The sequence below is a fragment of the Haliotis rufescens genome, unplaced genomic scaffold (assembly GCF_023055435.1).
Source record: "Haliotis rufescens isolate VD_foot unplaced genomic scaffold, xgHalRufe1.0.p SCAF_2, whole genome shotgun sequence".
In the NCBI taxonomy this organism is placed as follows: Eukaryota; Metazoa; Mollusca; class Gastropoda; order Lepetellida; family Haliotidae; genus Haliotis; species Haliotis rufescens.
In genome coordinates this window covers 60482824-60498866 of record NW_025963890.1, presented here as the reverse complement: position 1 = coordinate 60498866, position 16043 = coordinate 60482824, and the positions used below count along the sequence as shown (strand labels likewise).

General features: G+C 37.4%; 2 protein-coding genes across 5 annotated transcripts in view; both read left to right on the top strand.

The window, feature by feature from the left end:
• LOC124142205 (heparan sulfate glucosamine 3-O-sulfotransferase 1-like) overlaps positions 1-16043 on the top strand; it is a 287594-nt gene that overhangs the window by 216170 nt on the left and 55381 nt on the right. The window lies entirely within an intron of this gene.
• Positions 1-16043, top strand: part of LOC124142173 (heparan sulfate glucosamine 3-O-sulfotransferase 5-like) — a 132248-nt gene that overhangs the window by 73130 nt on the left and 43075 nt on the right. Inside the window, exon 1 of one of the 3 annotated variants that reach the window (XM_046510466.2) lies at positions 3359-4788. The exons of the other annotated variants lie outside the window; for them this stretch is intronic. The gene's annotated coding sequence lies outside the window, so the exon portion shown is untranslated. Of the gene's footprint in view, positions 1-3358; positions 4789-16043 lie in introns of those variants that run through there. 3 annotated transcript variants of the gene reach the window in all.

Genomic DNA, 16043 nt, shown 5'->3' with positions numbered 1-16043 from the left:
TTTCAAACCTATCGTTATTACATGAAACTAGAGATTGACATGAGATTTAACATCGTTAAAAAGAGAGAAAAGAAAAAGTTTGACAGATAAACTTTTTCTTGTTTGATATAATTCCATGTTTGATGTGTTCTCTGTTTGTCCTGGTGGCAGTTTATTTTCAAAAGATAAATTATTTCTTCAGCCACATCATACTTGTTTGAAATGTCTGACTATCATGAAATGTAACATGACTCAAAGGAAGGGAAGTGTGTACCCAGAAAACATAGAGCTATTGTGATTTCTTTGGTCTGATATACAGTGAATCTCTCATCAGAACCACCCCACACATAGAGTAAATACACCTATCTAAATGAAGAAACAGATATAGGCCACATTTTTTTCGCAGCATTCCGAGCAGAACGAGGTATACGGACCAGATTTGAAATAAAGGATATGCACATAAGTATTGAGAAGAGGCCAAGGCAAATAAAGCAACGATAACAAAGCCGTGAAATAAGATCCAGTATTTACTCAGCACTAACATGATGTAATCCCCCTGTAGCAGATGTCTACCTTACTGACACTTCATACCTCTCCCTGTTTGGACTGCGTTTGATTTACGCTGCAGCCTCGTGTCAATCTACAATATGTAGGGTTACATTGCGACCTGGGGCATAAGGGGTTAAGGAGGGAACATTTTGTGTAGTGCGAGAAGGGTGGTTAAGAATGGATGTATTTTTAGCAAATATTGAGAAATGTGAATTTGGACGATTTGGGCTGATTTTCCTGTAATGTGTGTGTTATTGTTTGGACTTTGTAAGAAAACGTACAACTTTATGGAAATCAACTTCTGGTTATTGTTATAAACAAAGTTGTATGTTTTCTTACTTTCTCACCAACTGGCAAGAATGCCAATGAAATTGTTTTGAATATGTTCCACTAAACAAAGGATTTTGGATGTCTTGATGGTATTTGTGTTTGAATTGGTTGATATAAAATAATAGATGAAACATTTTGATTTGTGGAAACTCAAAGATTTTAGTCTTTGTCTTCTTCCATTTTTATTTCTAGGAAAGAGAACTTTTACTCTGATATACATACATATCTAAATAGGTATTGCAAGGTTTGATGTTAAAGGGACTATGCTACTTGGCCTGGTGCCCTTTGCCAAAAAGGTCTAGATGTGGTAATAACTACCATGTTTGAAACTGAGACATTGTCTAATTTTGGGAGTAGATATTAACTGTTAGACGGATATACATTATAAATTGTGTGAGTCTGTTTTTACACCACTTTTAGCAATATTTCATCAATATCAAAACGGGGGACACCAGAAATGAGCTTCACACATTGTACCCATGTGGGAATTAAACCCAGTCCTTCGGAGTGTAGAGTGAACACTTAACCACTTGGCTACCTCACTACCTTATTGTGTGTTGGTAAAAAATAATATTTGTATGAATCAAACATGCTAGGACTGCCTTTTTGCCTTGGCCTACTCCCCCACAAGGGGGGGCAAGGGTGGCCCAGTCGTCTAAGGCGCCGCGATTCATTGTGCAGAGTTGCGTCCCTTGGGCACGCCAGACACCTATGATTGTGGGTTCGAATTCCTGTTTGCCCCGATTATGTTTCTGTTTTTAGCACCATACCCGTGCTCGGTTTCACCGAAGTGGTAAACGTCTAAGACCTGCATCACTTCGGGCTTTCCTCCAACATTAAGCTGACACACCATGATATAACTGGAATACTGTTAAAAGCGGTGCTAAACCCAACTCACTCAATCACTCCCCCACTAGGCCCCCTTCAGATTTATAATCACCTATCATCAAGCAGGAAATCAAAGGAAATTACTGCACAGTATAATCACCATCTTACTACTCAATCCATTGTGATATATATGTAAAGCTTTTGTACTCAATAATACTAAATCCTTTGATAACACCATTTGCCTTCTTTAACTGTGATCTCAGTAGAGTAATTACCATAATTAACACACATGATGACGTTGACATCTTCTTCAGTGCATCCATTATTGTGACTGTCGCTTGTTAAAGTACTGATCACTGGAAGCTAAGAGCAGTCTGTTGTTTTTTGTCACATTATGCACCTTACATATCTATACTTTAATGTGTCTGTGGGGGAAGAAATGCTCATATGTTTTTGATTGAGTTGCTTTTATGGCATGAAATTGTAAAATTAATAATGTATTAAGATTTTAGGAGATGTTGGTGGTGTGGCCTGTCGAGTTTTGTGAGCAGAAAGGGCTGTTATTTATCACTGTGATGAAAGGAAACGACTTTGAAAAAACAATTTGGGGGCACAGTAATTGGAAAAAAATATTTTGAGTTTCTTTGAAGAATATTAAAATGTCTATCTAGAATACAAGATGTATTTTATTGATGTTTTAGAACTTTCCAAGGTGTAAAATGGGAATGACGAAGTTGAATATTTTGAATTGTGGCTAGATTGCATGACGTTTGTCTTCAGTAATTTTTATGTTTGAAGTTGATTCATTACAGACCTCAAGGAGCCATTCGTTTCAGTGTTGAATATTCAGACAAGATTATATTTATGGGATTCCATTAGAAAAAGCATTGCATGAGGATACTAAAAAGTATTGATATATAACATGACATAAACTTCTGGCATTTTCTTGAAAGGTACTTTTCTCTGGTGTTGATGTAACACTTACATATTATTCACATTCAAGTCTAGTTACTACTGACTCTGACTGATTTCATGCATGATCTAATTTTCAGTACCTGTTGCTGGTATTTAAGATAAGAAACTGATAACAATCTTGTCGTCATCGGGGCGGTCAGGTAGCCTAGTGGTTAAAGCGTTCGCTCGTCCCACTGAAGACCGGGGTTCGATTCCCGCCATGGGTACAATGTGTGAATCCCATTTCTGGTGTCCCCTGCCGTGCTAAAAGCGGCGTAAAACCATACTCACTCACTCACTCACTTGTCATCATTTTTACTCATTTAGAATGCACACATGATTCATTTATCACTTGTACAAACATAATAAAGTCTGGATATCAAGTTCATGTATGATCTAGCAGGTATTTAGGATAAGATACTGATAATGATCTTGTCGTCATATTTTCTCATTTAGAATACACACATGATTAATTTATCACGAAAAGGTCTTGTATATAATATATTGTTACACTTATATATATGAAATGTAGTTTGTACAATCATATCAAAGGAGTAATTTATGCAGAACTGATGTTGGCTTGTGAGTAGTAGAAGTTATTTGTAACTTAAGAATAGGTCTGAATTGTCAAATGATTATCAGCCCCTTATAGTTGTGAGGAGGAGCAGATAAGGTTGGTTGTCTATAATAGCACTGGCAGTTAGTAGTGGCTGTGGCGGTGAGTAGTCGGCTAAACACTACCGCAGGGGTAAGATAACACAGAGGGCGGACTGACTCCCTGCTATCTGACATGTGTTATGATGGTAGGCTACACAAATCACTGAGCCGAGCAGGGCTGAGATACACAGAGATGTTTACCAGCATGTGGCACTAGCGGTGCTTCAGATGCCAGGAGGAGTGCCTCCACCAGTCTCTCTCTGAGGAGCAGACGGATTCCGGGACTGAGCAGACGGAAGGATTTTTGTGTCTTTGGGCGAAGTGTTACTATGATATTTATATAAAGGTATATAGCAGGAGGTGTTGGGAGCATGTACTACTGAAACACTGACCGGTTTGTGTCACCTGAGACGATCCTGGGGTTACATGAATGAGGGAATTCGGATCTGTTTTGATTCATGACTGGGTGATGTCTTCATATCTGTGCTACCACAGGAGTGACATATTGAGTCACATCAATGACTTTTATGTGAGAGGAGAGTGATCGCATCGGATTTGTTGACAGAAGTGTTCAGTTTATGAACAGCTTGGGCCTTGTTTCATCACACGGTAGCATCAAATCGTTATCAGGAGCTCGTTCTCACTCCTTTTGTGTCTCTCCTTCCAGCCTAATTTCTCTCATTACTGCACAGACTAACAGGCTGAATGGAACTTGTGTTAAAGGATGTATTGTACTACACTTCATTTCATTGAAGAGATTTTCTTACAGGAAATAGCCACTATCAAACACTGAACTGATTGTCATGAGGACTTGAAGGAATGTTTGAAAAGAATAAGAAAAGGGTTTCTAAATTTCTCTTATTAAATAACAGAGACATGCTTTCGAAGTGAAACTTGCCAGCGTGCGTTATCTCATACTGGGAGCACTGAATGCAAGAGAGACAAGCGGAGGATAGAGTATCGCCAGCTCTCAGGGGAATCAGGAAAGTGAGAGCAGAAGGCGCTACAAGAAGAGAACGCTAGCACATTGGCAGATGAAGGGGAGTGCGAGGGTGTTACAAGCCTTGTGTCGTTCCTTCCTTACTGCTTCTTCACTGTTCGCAACATCATAAAAGAGTGGAAACCTCTCTTCAGCCTTTGTCAACACCATACAGTAAAAGGCAAAATCTATTCTCTGCACATCGAAGATTGATTCATTGACAGTTGGTATTGTGAAGGAAATTTAATGAGCTTAGCCTGGCTGAGTGAAGCCAAGTGTATGAATGGTTAGCACAGGACGAGCCTTCTCGAGAGACACAAAGGCTGTTTAGGGCTGGGTTTGCCGTATTTTTTCTCTGCTGATAGCTGAAGTGGTCATTGCGAGGTGAACCCTAGTCTAGAGCGTGGCTGACTCATGGCTTGAGGACTGTATCATAATGGATTTGTGTTGAGCTTCGTGACACTGTCGACCAAGGCGTTATAGGAGTTACATACTTCGACAATTACAGAAAGGTAAATGCTTGTTCATATGATCATGTTAAAAATGCAATTTTTTCAGGAGGAAGCTTCTTCAGTTCTCATGACATTGCTATATATTGTTAAATGCAGTACACATCTGCTCATGTTTTATCAAAACAGTTTTTCACAAACTGGAGTTGTTGTTTTTCTAAGGATTATTCGTTGTAGGGGAGATATTTATGTCATCATAAAAGTATGATCTTGATAAGCTACTAAGCAGGACATATCCTCGTTACAGTTTGAATATTCAATGTTAGTGACCCCTCTCAGTCCCCTGCATGATTAGCGTCTAAGGCAGCGTGTTTTTAGTCAGTGGCAACGGTGTCAAGTTTCAGTGTTTAGCAGTAATTATATCCTTGACATGTTATTTCATTGATTATGTTCCTTCTCGGTTACTTCTTATGGGATTATGGTCTCATCTGTATGGGGTGTGTACTTTTAGTAGTTCACAAGGCTGAAGAGCTCTGTGATGTGGCAGATTAGATTCATGGGGGACATTTCCAAATTTGACGCATCAGTGACAAAAATGATGTCCTATGCAATTCCATATTTTGACTTGGGCCATGTGTACTCATGTTGTTTTGGTTGAACAATTTTCTTGTCTATACATGTGTTTGTGATGGGTGCCTCCGGTAGGGCTGGATACACTCACCTTTTTTGCGAATACCTTGGTATCATCACTATTTGATAGTGGTTCATAAACACATGCTCATGATGAGGTCAGAGTCATACGATCAACTCTGCTTTATGCAGAGATTTCTTGTGGTTATGGAAAGGTTTTGTTGCTTTATTTATTTATATGTCTGTAGACAGTGCAGATCACTTTGATGGTATGGGGTCAGTTTCTAGGATTCAGTTCAATGAATGCAAGGTTTGCAAACAGGATTAGGACGTTGATAATTTGACAGCATATTACTGAAGGCATATATGACATTAATGTGGGTAACCTTTCTAGTTCTGAAAAATGACTTACAATTAAGATAATGTGATCAGTACATGACGGCAATGTTATTTACTCATGTGAGCCACTTACAGCATAGACAGGCCCTTTAATTTTGTGTATTATTTACTGACTATTTGTGCATTTATTTACTGACTATTTGTGTATTCATTTACTGACTATTTGTGTATTCATTTACTGGTGTATGACTACTTGTTATGACAGTTATTATCAAATTTATAGCCTTGTGAGTTTTGAACAGTTAATGATCCTTATATTTATTCATGACTAGTTTTATGGATTGTTTACAAAAAGTAAGATATATTCATGCAATACAATAGTTAGTTTGTGGCAGTGTTATGACAGGGTACTGATTAAGTATTGATTGAAAAATTGTAAAGAAAGAGATCTTGGATAGTTCTGCGAAGATTCTTTTGTTGTAAAATTTTTATTGTTTAACGAAAAGCCTTTGTTCAGTGATATGATGACCCATCTTCTGTCAAAACTGATTTTTAAGTCATCCACTTCTGTGCACACAAATTCAAGACGTTCATTATTGACAAATTCACATATCCTTTTATGAAGGAAAGACCCAGTTCTTGTATGAATGCAGGGTTTGCAAACAGCTGTGTGCACTGACGTGTAGTAATAATTACTTCAGGATGGTGAACATGAGATCTCTCAATCAATGTAGTGATTTTATGAGGCTTGCTTGTTCTCTAACAGGATTAAAGGGAAACATTCAGGGTTGAGCGTCTCCTTCAGTTTAATAACATGCTACAGAAATATTTAAAATAAATCTAGAATGTGTCTATTTTATGTATTTCATAGATTATGGCAATAGATTATATTTGTTTATTTGTTTGTTTGTTGTTTAATACTGCACTCAGTAACATTGCAGCTGATTCGACATCATGAGCATCGATCTATGCAATTGGGATACAATGACATTCAGCAACCAAGTCAGTGAGCCTGACCACCCAATCCCGTTTGTCGCCTCTTAGAACAAGCATAGTCACCTGTTATGGCAAGCATTGGTTGTGGAAAACCTATTTTTAACCAGATTTTCACAGGTACAATACTTAATCTAGGAATTCAAGACAATGGATATTTGTTTATAAAACTGAAAGCTATGATGAGTATTTTGATCTGGAGTTCGAAGAAGGAGGTCTTTTCTCGGTGATCAATTCCGTCATTCAGGAACCAGACTGATGTTATTTTCATGTGAAATGTGACCACTTAGATCCTGTGATGAAGTCTACTGAGATCAATGATGTTGATGTTGAAAGTTATTGAATCCAGTGGCTCTGGTATGGCTTGCAAAATTGGAAATCTGATCTGTATTGAAGGATGTGCTACAGCATGGAAACATATCTGTGACTCAGGCCATTTTATGATAGTTTTGTCTGGAAACATTATCATCGGCTGGTAAAAAATGTCATTTATTTTACTGCATGAAAATGTAACTGTCTGTACTTCTTACAGTGTAAATAGAGAATTTTTTTTGTGATTTCTTGTTTTGTAATCATGAAAAGTTGTTTTTATGCCCATTTTAAATAAGAGAAAACCTGAGGTGAATTTGGTGCAATGGAGTTATGAATTAGGGATGACTTGTTTGGGGATTTTATTCAGTTATGGTATTGGAAATGTTTAGTTTTTATAAGACTAACTTTGGTCAAGTCTGGATTTTTCAAACTCCATTACCTTTTGAGATCAGATTGTTTTATCTGAATATAACTGTTGTGGTGATTGTGTCATACAGTACTGTTTGGTCAGTTAGGAATTGCGGGACGTCTTTGTCTGTTTTCATCAACAAATATTATGATTGGAGACTTGTATAGCAGCATTAAGAAATAACTATATTTTAAGATTATAGTCAAACCCGGGGGGTTTTGAACTCTTGGGTACCACAGAAATATAACTGGGGTTCACACATCCTCGTATTATCCTCTAACGTAGCTATCAGACAAAAGAAAGTATATGTACACACATATATATAAGAAGAAATGAAAACAAAAGCATTCCTCATAGACTATTATGATTGATGCAAATTGCTCAAAGTTTTTTTCAAGAATTTGGGGTTTTAGACTTTTTGGAATTTGAAGTGAGAATGAAGTAACCAGGTAGACAAATCAGTGTTAGGCTATGGATAAATACCATTAGAGTTTGTCAGGACCAGACTTTGAGTCCAACACAACGGGGGATATGACACATTTGAGACAACAGGAGTTGAATGTACATGATTTTGTAAACACAATGCAAATGTGTAATAATTATGAAATATGACTGATATTCACAAATGTACAAAAATAACATCTGATATGTATCAGATATTTGACTCAAATATTTGTAAAATTAATGTTAAATATTAAAGTGCTGGCATTTGATTGGATAACCATAATTTGCATTTTCCATAATAGAAACAAGTTAGGCCATGCCCACTAACACACTACTGTTTCCTGATTGGGTGATAATAGCATGGGAGGGGCTTGTGTTTATTTCATACTGTTGTCCAATTTTAGTGATTGTTTATTGTGTGTGTTTATGAGTAAGTACGAGTGAGCAATATGTAAAGTTATTATTGTTGACGTATTTAGTTATAGGATTGACTATAATATGTTTTTAAGTTTATGGAAATATTGACGTAAAAACTGGTGTGCACGCTTTGCGTGAATCCCCGGCCCAGGCTCTTAATGATGCCGGAATTGGTTAACTGATCTTGTAATTGAATGCGTGTCATGACACTTTTGCAAAATTTTCAGGACAACTATAAATATGGTATTGATATTCTGACTGCCTTTAAGAAAATTGACAGACATTCGTATGAGAAGTATTTTCCCATTTCAACTCTTCTCCTGAACTTCACTGGAAACAGATCAAACTAGCTATGGCTATCGAGCAAGTGATCAATTTCTCTACTCTCCATTACATCATCTATTGCATGACCGACAAATTTGGTAAGCGATTTGCTGAATTAATGGTATCCAGAATGCACTGGCACACCACCAGGGTGGTTATTAAGAGTTCTATGAATAATTGACGATCCTGTTATGGAAATTGATGAGAACATGTTTCTATCCATGCAGAAAATTTATTTGAAAATATTGATGAATGGTACATTAAGAGTAATAGCTGTTTGAGAGTCTTGGTTTTTGAACATTTTCTGTTGCATCATAGCTGTTAGCCTGATGGAAAGGGGAAGTGGTGAGAGGTGTTCCTCCGGAGTGTATCTCACCAGATTAGATTTGTAAGTATGTTATTGACACAGACATGACTCTGAAGATCAGGATTGAATTTGAAAGATTGGATATGTTTTTTATGTTGTATTTCTGGAACAAATAATGCTGAAAGTCCGCACAATAATATGATGAACAAGTACTGGGTTAGAAACAGAATAATAGGTGGGTGGGTGGATAGGTGGTTTAATGGGAACTTATTGACATCATATGGAGATAGGCTGTCCTTGTGGTGGCTTGATGAACAAATCTAAGGTGGTTGGATGGATGGAATGTTGTTGGACAATTTGAGTTTGTATAGATATTGCTTTACTTTCTGGATAAACAAATGGATGGTTTGACTTGATGGATAATCGGATTGATGGAATGATCAAATTCTAGTTTGTATAGATGACTCTTTACTTTCTGGATAAACAAATGTGGTTTGACTTGATGGATGAATGGATTGATGGAATGATCAAATTCTAGTTAGTATAGATGACTCTTTACTTTCTGGATAAACAAATATGGTTTGACATGATGGATAATTGGATTGATGGAATGATCAAATTCTAGTTTGTATAGATGACTCTTTACTTTCTGGATAAACAAATGGATGGTTTGACTTTATGGATAATTGGATTGATGGAATGATCAAATTCTAGTTTGTATAGATGACTCTTTACTTTCTGGATAAACAAATGGATGGTTTGACTTTATGGATAATTGGATTGATGGAATGATCAAATTCTAGTTTGTATAGATGACTCTTTACTCTCTGGATAAACAAATATGGTTTGACATGATAGATAAATAGAACGATGGAATGATGTGTTGATAGACAGTGATTTGTATACTCAGATGGATAGTGATGGTTTGATGGCAAAATGGGCAAAAGGACGGTGTGTGGCTTTGATGTTACATGCATTTAGAGGAGATAATCAGCCAGATGCTGATGAGACACAGGTGATGTGCTGATGTATATATGAACAGATATGAGAAAGAGTCATTTTGGAAACCGAAAATAATGTTAACATAAGCTCTGACTATCAGGAATAGTTATCATATGCATAGAAAAAATACTTTTTCGAAGTGTGAAGTCTGCAAACTAGAAGTTGAACTCCATAAGTCATAGTTTCAGACAAGCATGGCAGGAAAACACTTTGGAACAATATTGTCTTTAAGAAATTATCGCTGTGAAGGAAAATATTTTCTTTAGGAAGTTTGAACATCTGGCTGGTGGATGAAACAATATGGAGACATTTGTAGTGGTAGATGTGTAGTGTTTAGATCTGAAGAGGCAGATGGGAGACTCCAAGAGATGCCACATTGTTTTGGATGACTCTGCGCTGTTTACAGAGAAAGGGGGTTTCTTTGATTGTAACCATGGAAACAAGCGATAACACATGCTTGCCCTCTGTAGGCAAGTGAGTTACTTCTCTGCTAAGGCTTCCCCATTACCCAACTGAGCCTATATCAATTAATTCTCCCTCTCGTTATCAGGGGAGAAGTCCCTTGGGGTTAGAGGGGGAGGGAGTTATTTTGATGTAACAGGAAATCTAGTTTGATGGTTTGTTTTCTTTTAATTGTTGGCAATAACTGTAGCTTTACCCAGGAACAGGTAATTTATTGTTCTGGAGTCCGGTGGGGAGTTGAAGAATTTTGATGGCTGATTAGGCTGTTAGATGTTTATTTTGTTTCAATTTAAGAGCTGAGATGACCTTTGAGCATAACTCGTAACCCAGCCACCGCCTCTTTATAATCAACTCATTGTCGATGAATGTACTAAGAGCTAATTGTATTCAAAGTGTTCCATCCTGTTTTTTGCCTGAAGGAAAGTTGAATTTTTTTTTATGATATATTGCCAGTATTTCTATCACAAGTATGTATAGTTTCCAATTTGTATTTGTAAAATCTATTTGAAATACAGTTTGTTAGGATGTTTGAAAGCATATATTCCTTGTGTCAGATCGGTTCTATACTTGAAACAAGTTTGTGTAAAACATTTAAAAGAAAGTTCACACATGAATGTGAAGAATTTTTTTGAAGTTTCACCTTTTTGGCCAACATGAATCAATATTAAATCAAAATGTATCTACACGGGGGTATTAGTGAAATTGCCACAAGAGACTCTCAGTCCAATATGTAAATGCCTTAAGTGCCTGTGTACACCATTTTTCAAACGTCCTCCTCAAAGAAGGCACTATTTCTCAACAGTGGAGGCAGGTTGGTTCGATGATAAATGTGCCCTGAATATGAAAGGAAGGAAGGCAAGTGTATATAAGCTGCTGAGGCAAACTTCAGCACGATCTTGTCTACTGACATAGAGAGTTGTCCTTGTTGATGAAATTTATTGCACAGAAACACACTGAGAATGTCATTGTTGGATGTTGGATGTTGATGCCAGTATGAGGGGAAATACTTTGTCTTATGAGGTTATGGAGTCCAAGAGGACATTAAGAGATATTTGTTAGTATGAGATAAACTTATGGTGAAAGAACAAGGTATCATTTGTCTCAATTCAGGAATACATTTCGAGGGGTTTAATAAAAGAGATAAAACCATTTCCAAAATTATAAGAAATACATTGCACAATTCCAACTGTGATGATACCAAATGTTGGCAAAAAGGTGAGCGTATCCTGCCGCACTGGTGACACCAATCACAAACACGTGCAAAGGCAAGTCAATTGTTCACCTGAAAAAAACAAACAAGGGAAGATATGGTACAAGTGAAACAATCAACAACAAAACAAACAGAAATTTAGTGTTGACTGATGATCAATTTTAATAGTATAAAGGAAAATGAATAGCTATGTTAAGAATATTACATTTCTAAGCATCATTTTGGTGTTTTTTTTCACTTTAGCCATATAATTCATCTTCATCAGAAGAAAGAAAATGGGTTTGCCTTATAGTTGTCAGTAGACATACATTGCTCAATGTATATATGTGACTTTAATTTTGGCATGAAAAATGGAGGATTTTTATCAAAATGTTTCTATTTATATGAGTAAAAGCAAACTCTGGGTGGCCTGACAAACATCAATTAAATTTGGAGTCAGACATTTAAATGTTTCCACTTTTTAAATGTTTCGACTGACAAGCTAATGATTAAATCTAGATTAATCTTGCATGCATTTCTTATGGCCATGCTGAACATGAACTAACTTCTAATGTGCTGTGGTAAAAAATGTCAGAACATGTTGATTGGACATCACGGATGCAGCTAAGCGAAAATTATCATATGGTGTCATGTTACCTTGTTTTGGGTGCAAAACATACATGGACGTTATGTCTAATAACATGATTTAATGATGGAATTAGATTTGCTGGATAAAGTTTCCTTAAAAAGTGGATCCTCAAGACAAGATGATATAATTATTTTTAACACATGTGACAAGAACATCCAGAAGCGTATAGTACCTGGTCACATTCAGAGTGCTAATTATGTCTTCCTGTTTTCAACTTGGAATTCTACACGTTCATGTTTTTGAATACTTTTGAACTTTTGTCCTTTGCGGGGGTTGTAATTTGTTGATGCTTGTGTCGGGTTGAATTGACATGATCATTTGTTATGTTTTTTTTTTTGTATTTTGTATTTGCGTTTTGAGTTTTTGTTGTTGATGAAACACATGGGCATAGACACAGAACCACACACCCTTTCATATCACACATCACATACTACATTACGACACAATGCTTTCTCCACCACCTTCATCCAACAAGATGGAGACCGCCTCCGTGGTCTTGTGGTAGAGCGTCCGCCCGGAGAGCAGAAGGTCCAGGGTTCGATCCCGGGCCGCGTCATACAAAAAGACGTTAAAAGATTGTACTTGTTGTTACCCTGTCTGGCGCTCGGCATTAAGGGGCTAAAACAAGGACTGGTCGGCTCGGAGTCAGTATACTGTGTCTGAGTGGGGTATTCATGTTAAACTGCGGCATGGTATCTCAGTGAGCTAGCACTATAAATCGGCATCAGTCCGGACTAGTACAAGCAGCCACACACACACATACACGTGCATGCACGTCGCTATATAAGTGCAATAATCTTGGACGCGACGTTAAACCCAATTTCACCTCACCTCACCAACAAGATGGTACTTGTTGTTACCCTGTCTGGCACTTGGCATTAAGGGGCTAAACCAAGGACTAGTCGGCTCTGAGTCAGTATACTGTGTCTGAGTGGGGTATTTTTGTTACACACACACACACACACACACACACACACACACACACACACACACACACACACACACACACACACACACACACACTATATATATATATATATATATATAAGGGAATAAGGGAATAATCTTGGACACGACGTTGAACCTCATTTCACCTCACCTACCACCCTGCCTCCACCACACACCGCCCTACCCCACCACACACCGCCCACCCCCAACCACACACACCACCATCATGCATGTTTTGTTCTCTGGCACCCACACCTCTGCACTCCCCCAGCTAGGATAGCCCTGCTATCCAGATATGGTATTTGGAGAGCTGAGTATGTTCATGTTAGAATGTCATATGTTGTGTGACATTTCATCGAATCCTCTCCAGACATGCATCTTCCATCTGCTGAGCACTATCAAATATCACACATCTATAATGCTGATTGTCATCCTTAGTTATCTTTGATAATGAAAATACTATTTATTGGGTAGTTGGTATGCTTGTTCCTGCATTTCTGTTTTGACATTTACAGATATGCATTATACGTGCTGAACAAAATGTTACCAGTGGCATCTATGATATGGTGGAACAAAACCTCAATGTATAATGTTCGTACGTCAACCTAAGAACAATTTTCATCCTTAACATTTGATACAAATTATTTATTAATTCTGCTGTAGGTAAAACTGGAATCAATAATATATCATGGCTAAAAAAACCAAAATAATGTCGTCCACACAAAGAAATGGTATATGTTATCATTAGGCTACAAAGGTCAAAGTCTATATCTTCCTGGTGTTTTTTTCACATTACAACTGTGGGTGAAAAAAACCAGAGATTTATGTTTCCTGAACAGAAAACAGTTTTTCTTCAGAAGCTTTGCTATGTAAATCATGTCTGCGATAGCTCTTTCCTTGTGAACATCACAGAACATACTTGGACTGTTTTTCTTAGGAGCCAACACCAAGAAAAATATACATGGATGTATCCAGCCTTGAGTGACAGCTGTCACCCACGTGTTTGACAGTACAGGGATACATGACATGTGATTGGCTGGTTTCATTTCATTTCCTCTTTCCTTCCTGAACCGATTTGCCTGAATGTAAAGCATTGTCAGAATTGGTTCAATGTTGCCATTGTATTTTTGTTGTAGTGCGGATACTTGTGATGGTTTTGTTTCGATATGGATGCTATATAATGCAACAGCAACTATCATTACTTTCATGTTTCATGTTTGTTTTGTTGGTTGGTTTGTTGTTTGAAGCCGCACTCAGCAATATTCCAGCTGTATGACGGCGGTCTGTGTAAATAATCTACTTTATACCAGACAATCCAGAGATTGATATCATGAGCATTGATCCACGCAGTTGTGATCGATGACATGCATCAACCAAGTCAGCGAGCCTGACCACCCGGTCCTGTTCGTCTCCTCTTACGACAAGCATAGTCGCCTTTTACAGCAAGCATAGGTTACTTTCATGTGAGATCAAGACAATTACACAGCGCTAATAACTGACCTGACAAATTATTCTCATATTAACTGCTGCAGGGCATTGGGTTTGTTTGTTGTTCAACACCGCTCTCAGCAATATTCAAGCTATATATAGGTGGGTGGTAAAGAATCAAGTCTGGAACAGACAATCGAGGAATTGACATTACAAGCATAATTGAGGTACGATGACATGCATCAACAAAGTCAATGAAGTCTGTACTGCCTCTGTGGTCTAATGGTAGAACGTCTGCCCAGATAGCAGATGGTCGAGGTTTGATTCCTGGCCGCGTAAAACTGCACTCACTCTCACTCACTCACTCACTCTCTCACTCACTCACTCACTCACTCACTCACTCACTCACTCACTCACTCACTCACTCACTCACTCACTCACTCACTCACTCACCAAACATCTCACTCTGAAGTAAGCCTACAGGATGGAACTGTCATCTTTAACTCTGAAAATCCAAGGTGCAATAAAGCACCAGTTTATATATAAAAATCTTTTTTTTTTTTAATTGTATGATTTGATTTACTAAAATTGATGGTCATCGTATTGTCTGTGAATTAATTTTTTTAATGAAATTTGAAACTTGTATCTACTGTTCTTAGTTCGGAGTACTAGTATTAATAAAATGAAATGGAAAGAGTCAGGTAAATGCTCTGAAGAAAATTTCCTGGAGTTCGGTTTTTTTCCTGGAATTGCAGACACATTAGACATATTGGGTTTGGACGTGGAAAGAATTGAGCCCTACTTTGTTTGAAATGTATATACAATCAAACCATTGTAATTTGTAACATTATGGAAAGTTTGCAGACCTTGTCGACGTATGCGAACAGCCTGTCGGAGTTCTCTCTTGTGAACGTTTCAGGACTGCCAAATGCACCTTTCCTACTTGATATAAGTCAAAACAGATTTGTGTTTATTTCACACCAAAACACAGACAGGTTTTTAGCTCATTGAACCCTGAAAACAATATCTAAGTGCAAGCTCTGTTGACTGGCAGCCGTGTTGGAAATGTCAAGTTGTAATTATCAATGGGAAGAGGAGACAGTGCCATTTCCTTTGTTGCTGATGGAAATGTCACTGTTTTGTTTCCACTTCAGGGTCTTGTCTTATGCATGTGTAGCGCTGATGGATCTAAGTTAATGTGTCAGAACATGAGTAATTTGATAATGCACACTGGGTATTTTTGTATAATTTTATGTAATAGCTTCACCATCTGTTGACATGTTTTTTCATTTCTTTATATATTAAACATGCTCAGGGCTTGATTGATAATCAAGAAGAAACTGATCATGTATAATGTTCAATTATGGAATAAGGAACGTATTTTGATACAAATGTTTTCGTTCATGGCTGAAACGGTTTATAGATTAATGTGAAAGGTGATTGGACATAACAGTGAACATGTTTA